Source organism: Chiloscyllium plagiosum, unplaced genomic scaffold, assembly GCF_037043375.1.
Source record: "Chiloscyllium plagiosum isolate Xiang-an unplaced genomic scaffold, Cpla_swu_hap1 HiC_scaffold_9, whole genome shotgun sequence".
Classification (NCBI taxonomy): Eukaryota; Metazoa; Chordata; class Chondrichthyes; order Orectolobiformes; family Hemiscylliidae; genus Chiloscyllium; species Chiloscyllium plagiosum.
Genome location: NW_028270147.1, coordinates 124994678 through 125002717, shown reverse-complemented (window position 1 = coordinate 125002717; position 8040 = coordinate 124994678).

The window sequence follows — 8040 nt, the reverse complement described above, 5'->3', positions numbered from 1 at the left end:
ATGAAACATCCCGTCTGAAACTGGTGAGGGTACTTTATCATGATGAATAGAAACTGATGTCAGAATAAAGTCAGGTGTTGATGGGAGTGAGGAATATCTCAGTGATCTGTCTCCAGAATCCACACACTACACACATCCTTCTGTCAGACCCTGAAGGCTGAGAAACAGCTCCTTGACATCCAACATTTCTCCAATTTTCCCAGTAAAGGTGAAATATTCTTTGCCTCAGTGATTCCCTGGGACAGGACATTTTAAAAATTGCTGTGGGAAGGGAACTGTTCCTCTCAATGACAAAGCCAATGGAAGAATGTGGAGTTGGCACTGTGAAATGTTAGGGCACAGAGGATGACATCAGAAGCAATTCAATATCATCACTCTCTCCTTTGCAGTGGTTAAACTGATAACATTTACTTTTTGCTCACAATTTTCTCTCTCGCATTCGATCCACTTGCCTTTCTTGCTTTTCTTTTTTTGACTTCAGTCTGTGGGTAGTTCCATCAAAGCCCAATCTCCTCTCACTCATCCAGGCCCCTGAAGAGATTAGAGACAAACTGCAAATGCTGGAATCCAAGGATGACCAGCAGGAGGCCGGGAGAACACAGCAAGACTGGCAGCATCAGGAGGTGGAGAAATCGACGTTTTGGGTAAAACCCTTCTTCAGGAAGTGGGGCGGGTGGGTACTGGGGGAGCTGCAGATAAAGGGAGTGGGAGAGATGAATCCGGATTCATCTCTCCCATCAACCAATCAGGTCATACCCTCTACCTTTCTCAACCTATCCCCATCTCGCCACCCTGCTCCCCCCTACCCCCTTTATCTGCAGCTCCCCCAACACCCACTCCCTCTTCCTGAAGAAGGGTTACACCCAAAACGTCAACCTCTGAACAGATTAGACAGGGAAGGTTTGATTACAACAAGAGTCACAGGTATTTCATACCTCATCTCATTGAATCAAACCATCGAGCTCATCAATCCTGAAAACAGATTCCAACATTGAAGTCCCATTTGATGGTTGCAGATGTAAAGTCTCTGTCAGGCTGAAAGAAGGAAGCTCTCGACTGAGAAATGAGTGAGCTTAACCCAGATCCTGAACAACAGCACAACAGAATGGAGTGATATAAATCAGAAACAGTATAAATACAGGGCAGCCTATATACTGCAGCTAGCACTGAGTGCAGCCAGCACAGAGGGGAATGCTGGGAAGTTTGGTCAGTGTGGAAGTTCAGTGAACTCCGGGAAGGAGTCTACCTTTACTTTTCCAAACGGATTTGGAACTGCCACGTCAGCTGCTGGGAGCCTGCACATGCACTTGGTTTGAATGAAACAAAATGATAACCAAGAGAATAGGAGTCTGGTAAGCAGATCAGCTGGGAATTGTTTAGTATGAGGGACTGTCTAAATACACTGCTTCAGGACATGTCCATTAGGGAAGGTTTATAAATGGAAAGTACTGAAACTTCAAAACAGAGATTTAAGACAATTACTGGTTTAATGAAGGAATAGATATTTTTCATTTCTAAGTGTGATCACCATTCCTTTATTGCATTGAAGTGATTCAGGGTAAATACATCTGTAGTGAATGTATAAAACTACAGGAACTCCCAGTCGGGGATTTAGATTGAAAAAATGGTGATACATCAGGGAGTGCTGAAGATACCTGGAGACTTTGTTATAGAAGGAAGTTATAGGCCTCAGGACTGCACTGTCCAATTCCACATGTAGTAAGGGGCAGGAGGGTATGACCCGTGAGGGAGGCAGAGTTTGGAGAATACTGTGGGACAGGAAAACCCCTCACTCTTCTAAACCCCACTGAGAACAAGGCCAGCCAAACCAACCTTTCCTCATCTCACAGCCCCCTCATTCCAGGGATCAATCGGGTAAAACTCCTCTGAACCACCTCCTCCAATGCATTTATATTCTTCCATCAATAAGGAGACCAAAACTACCCTCAGTATTTGCGATATGGTCACACCAATGTCTAGGAATAACTGAAACATCACAGTTTCACTTTCTGGTCCTTAAGCACGCCTACTCTTACTTTTACCAGCCTTTTTACTGTCCATCTCTAATTGCCCAGGACAAGGCGGTGATTAGCTGCCTTCTTGAACTGCTGCAATCATTTGTGCTGTTGGTAGACCCACAATGCCTTTAGGAAGGGAATTCGAGGATTCTGACTCAGTATCGATGTAGGAACAGTGTTATATTTCCGAGTCAAACTGGTGAATGGCTTGGAGGGGAACTTGCTGGGGTGATGTTCCCATGTATTTGCTGCCCTTGTCCTTGATGTATGTGGTCATGGGTTTAGAAGGTGTTGTCTCAGGATCTTTGGTGAATTTCTGCAGTGCATTGTGTAAATAGTATACACAGCTGTTACTGAGCATTGGAGTGGGGGAATGGATGTGTGTGGATGTGGTGCCAATCAAGTGGGCTAAATTCTCTTCCACATGATTTAAATACAATAAGACAACTTAAAATGAAATAAAACACAATGTTGCTGCCTTTTTGATAAAGCGTCTCTGAACCTAAAATGTTAACTCCTCCTCTCCCCACAGAGGCTGCACCTGTTCCCTTTCTCCAGCATCGCGCTTCTATTTGAGATTTGCAGTATTTTGTTTCTGTATCTGTTTTAATGCCATTGGTTATAGGAGAAGCATTGGTCAGCACACTGGGGAGATATTCATCAAATCTGTTTCTGCCCCTCTGCAGGCTGCCGGTGGGAGGAAACTCACACATTTCCTCTTGTGCCACAGCTCATTCTCCTGAGGGATAGTTTACTCGGGGTCGAAAAGTGTGGTACTGGAAAAGCACAGCAGGTCAGGCAGTTGTGCTCAGGCCGAGGACATGACCTTGTCCCTCTGTCAGATCCTCTTCAAGACACTCATGGCTCACCACCGCCCTTTCCAGGACAGTTAGGGAAGAGCAACAGCAAGGATGGAGATGGGGACGCGAAGCCGCAAGTGCTGTTCTCTGCAGTTTGGGGTCACGCTTTGATAGCTGTTTGTTAGATCTTTGAGTGTGATTCATTTTTTGCTGTTCGCAGTGTCAATCCGAAGGACACTCCACCTTGCAGTCTGACAAACCAGCTTCACCCATGTCATGGCTCTGTTTCTGGCTGAGGCTCCAGTATTTCAAAGAGATGAATTCAAGTCTCAGCAGTTTGATCATTTGAATTATATGCCTTTTTTTCATTTCTCCTGGGATGGGGCGGGCGTTGCCCTTCCCTAATTGTCCTGGAAAGTGTGGTGGTGAACCATGAAATATCTGGGAAGCAACTGATCGGTAATTCCCACTGGAATCCACTGGAGTGACTGTGGGCTTGTTTGCGGTTAACGGAAGGAGTCATTACCTGTAATCCTTCGTGGTAATTCAAGTACTTATAGTTACTGGAAGGCAGCTGTTTCACTGTGCCCGAACAATACAAAGTCAGAAGTCACACAACACCAGGTTCTAGCCCAACAGGTTCATTTGAAATCACAAGCTTTCGAAGCGCTGCTCCTTCATCAGGTATACCCCAGTCCACCATCGACATCCCCACATTACTGAACAGTACAAATAAACTGGGGCTCTGCGAGGATCTAACCGGCTCCATCTGTTGAAACGAAGAGAGAGAGAGAGAGACATTACAGCTTTTGAACCAGGATACTTATCACACCACAATGATAATGCCCTGCATAATATGATATATCAAAAAGGAAGTACTTTGGTGTGACTTTTGATTGTCTTCACGGTGTGCTGTTTTGTTCACTCTGTGATACATGTAGACTATGTCAGTATTGGGTATCACAAAGTATACTTCCTCCATTAAACACTTTCCAGCACACTCTCTTCATCTTGCTTTACTCCTTATTGACTTTTCTACAGTTGTCCCTGTTCCCTCACTCCGTCCCGGTCCCAGAGGAATTGATAGCCGGAGTTCATGACCCTGCACTGTGTGAAGGTTGGTGTGAAGTGAGGCCAATGTGTTGGAGCTTGGGCTCCTGCCTCAGGCCCAGGTGTAGGGGCCTGTTCAACAATCTGCACATTGTCCTTTTTCTCTTTCTGAATGAACTGGATAAAGTTGCAGTAACGAGCTAGAAACAAGGTGTCTTGTCTAAAATGTTCCCAATATTGGAGACAGAACTGGCTGTGTCAGAGGAGACAGAGGGCAGTGATGGAAGAACAGTTTTCACAATGGAGGGCTGTAACAATTGATGTTCCACAGAGATCAGTGGTGGGAACTCTGCTGTTCATGGTCTCCATAAATGATTTGGAGGAAAATGTAGCTGGACTGCTTAGTAAGTTTACGGTTGATACAATGATTGGTAGATTTGTGGATAATGAGAAGCATTGTCAGAGGATACAGCAGGATATAGATCAGTTGATGCATGGACAGAAAAATGGCAAATGTAGTTTAATCCAGACAAATGTGAGGTGATGCATTTTGAAAGGTGATGTACAGGTGGGAATTATACAGGGATTGGCAGAATCCTTTGGAGTATTGATGTGCAGAGAGATCTGGGTGTGTATGTTCACAGATCACTGAAGGTGTCAGCATAGGGAGGTAAGGCAGTAAAAAAGGCTTATGGCCTGCTTGCCTTCATTGGAAGGTGCATTGAGTAGAAGGGTAGACAACTTATGCTGCACACTTGGAATATTGTATAAAGTTATGGCCACCACACTACCAGAAGGATGTGGATGTTATAAAGACGGTGCAGAAAATGTTTACCAGGACATGTGGCGATTGTAGTTCTGAAGAAAGGTTGGATAGACTGGGTTTGTTTTCACTGGAATGCGGAAAAATGAGGCGTGACCTGATAGAATTTTATAAAGTTGTGAATGGTATAGGGAGAGTGGAAAATATTAGGCTTTTCTTCCCCAGGATGGAGGGGTCAATTATTGGGGAAGAGAGGTTCAAGGTGCGGGGTGGGGTGGGGGAATCTAAAAGAGATGTGCGAGGCTAGTATTTCACACAAAGGAAGTTGAGTACCTGGAACACACTGCCGGAGGAGGGGGTGGAAGCAGACACAATAGAAGTATTCAAGAAATATCTGCACTAATGCATGAATAGGAAGAGAACAGAGGGATATGAATCCTGTCGGCGAAAACAGTTTCAGTGTGGAAGGGCAAAATGTGTCAGCACAGGCTTGGAGGGCCGAAGGGCCTGTTCCTGTGCTGTATTGTTCCTTGTTCTTTGGTCCCTGCTGTTGAATTGGATTCTCGGGGACCAGCTCCGTATGAAGAGCCTGTTCTCATTCTTTTGTTGGAGTTCATGGGGCAGCTGCTGCTTCCTTGCTATGTCACTGATCAAACCAACAATGCAGAAAGCCTCTTGATATTTTAACTACACTGTTTGCAGGAAAATGTTTGGCCGAGGGTTTAATATTGTTTTGTAAGCTAATGATGTCAATACACCAGTGTTGTTTACGGCTGCGAACATTTAACATCAAGGTCCGAGATTTATATGAACCCTCACTCATGATAATACAGTTTTCAATGTTTCTCTCTCCTTACATGTTATGAAGAGGTTTGCAAAAGTGTTTTGATGAGAACAGTGCATCCTGAACACCGTGTGACGGAGTGGATGTCTGTTTAAGTTCTCACTTGTTATAATACAGTTTTAAATGTGTCAGTGTTACTTTCCCCATTCTCTGGGGGTTTCGCTGTCACTATCCCCACCCCAACCTTCACCCTCGGGGTGATACCATTTTTAGCATCCTTTCTGTCCGAGAATGTCCCTGTTCTTGTCTCCCCCTTCTCCCAGGGACGGGGTGGGTGTTTCACATCCACCTGGTTTGTTAGTTCCATTTGCTCACTTGTGAAATGGATAATCCCTGTTTACTCTGATAACAGTGAGTTAAAGCCCGAAACAGCTCACCCTTCATCTCCATCATATTGTGGGTGGCATGGTGGCACAGTGGTTAGCACTGCTGCCTCACAGCGCCAGAGATCCGGGTTCAATTCCCGCCTCAGGCGACTGACTGTGTGGAGTTTGCACATTCTCCCCGTGTCTGCGTGGGTTTCCTCCGGGTGCTCCGGTTTCCTCCCACAGTCGAAAGATGTGCAGGTCAGGTGAATTGGCCATGCTAAATTGCCCGTAGTGTTAGGTAAGGGGTAAATGTAGGGATATGGGTGGGTTGCGCTTCGGCGGGTCGGTGTGGACTTGTTGGGCCGAAGGGCCTGTTTCCACACTGTAATGTAATCTAATCTCAGTGCTTAAGGTTGGTCAGTACTATCTGGCTCCAGATCAATCCCACCACTTCCCACAGTTTTCCCTCTTTCTGACCTTTACTGAACATCTTATGTCATGAATCTGGATATACTTATCTAGGACACTCAGGAGCTTTTCCTTGAATAAGCTCCACATTTTTATTGTGCCCATCCCCTGCAGTTTCCTTCCCCATCCTATGCTTCCTAAACCTTGCCTAATCGCATCGTAATTGCCTTTCCCCCAGCTGTAACTCTTGCCCAGTGGTATACACCTATCCCTTTCTATTACTAGAGTAAACATAACAGAATTGTGATCGCTATCACCAGAGTGCTCACACACTTCCAAGTCTAACACCTGGCCAGGCTTATTACCCGTACCAAATCTAATGTGGCTTTGCCACTTGTTGGCCTGTCTACATACTGTGTCAGGAAGCCCTCCTGCAGACACTGGACAAAAACTGATCCATCTATAGTACTCGTACTATTATGTTCCCAGTCAATATTTGGAAAGTTGAAGTCCCCCATGACAGCTACCCTGTCTGTCTCACTCCTATCGAGAATCAGTTTTGCTATCCTTTCCTCTATATCTCTGGAACTACTCGGAGACCTATAGAAAGCTCCCAACAGGGTGTCCTCTCCTTTCCTGTTTCTAACCTCAGCCCATAGTACCTCAGTTGACGAGTCCCCAAACATCTTTTCTGCAAACGTAATACTGTCCTTGACTAACAATGCCACACCTCCCCCTCTTTTACCATCTTCTCTGTTCTTACTGAAACATATAAATCCCGCAACCTGCAATAACCATTCCTGTCCCTGCTCTATCCATGTCTCCGAATTGGCCACAACATCAAAGTTTCAGGTACCAACCCATGCTGCAAGTTCATCCACCTTATTCCGGATGCTCCTGGCGTTGATGTGGACACACTTCAAACCAACTTCTTGCTTGCCGGTGCCATCTTGCGTCCCTGAAACTTGATTTCTCTACTCTCAACCGTTTCTATGCTCGAACTACAATTTTGGTTCCCATCCCCCTGCTGGATTAGTTGATCTTTAAACGTCATTGTCTACAGGAATAGTGCCAGAAGATTGGAGGATAGCAAATGTGGTTCCCCTGTTCAAGTAGGGAGTAGAGACAACCCTGGTAATTATAGACCAGTGAGCCTTACTTCAATTATTGGTAAAGTGTTGGAAAAGGTTGTAAGAGATAGGATTTATAATCATCTAGAAAAGAATAATTTGATTAGGGATAGTCAGCATGGTTTTGTGAAGGGGAGGTCGGGCCTCACAAACCTTACTGAGTTCTTTAAGAAGGTGACCAAACAGGTAGATGAGAGTAAACTGGTTGATGTGGTGTATATGTATATTTCAGCAAGGTGTTCGACAGGGTTGTTAAGAACGCATACAGTATTTTAGCTTTTATTAATAGAGGGATTGAGGTCTGGAACCATGAGGTTATGCTACAGCTGTACAAAACTCTGGTGCGGCTGCACTTGGAGTATTGTGTATAGTTCTGGTCACCGCATTATAAGAAGGATGTGGAAGCTTTGGAAAGGGTGCAGAGGAGATTTACTAGGATGTTGCCTGATATAGAAGGGAGATCTTACGAGGAAAGGCTGAGGGACTTGAGGCTGTTTTCGTTGGAGAGAAGAAGATTGAGAGATGACTTGATAGGCACATATAAGATAATCAGAGGGTTAGATAGGTTGGATAGGGAGAGCCTTTGTCCAAGTATGGTGACGGCGAGCACGAGGGGGTATAGCTTTAAATTGAGGGGTGATAGATATAGGACAGATGTCAGGGGTAGTTTCTTTACTCAGAGAGTAGTAAGGGTATGAAATACTTTGCCTGCAACGGTG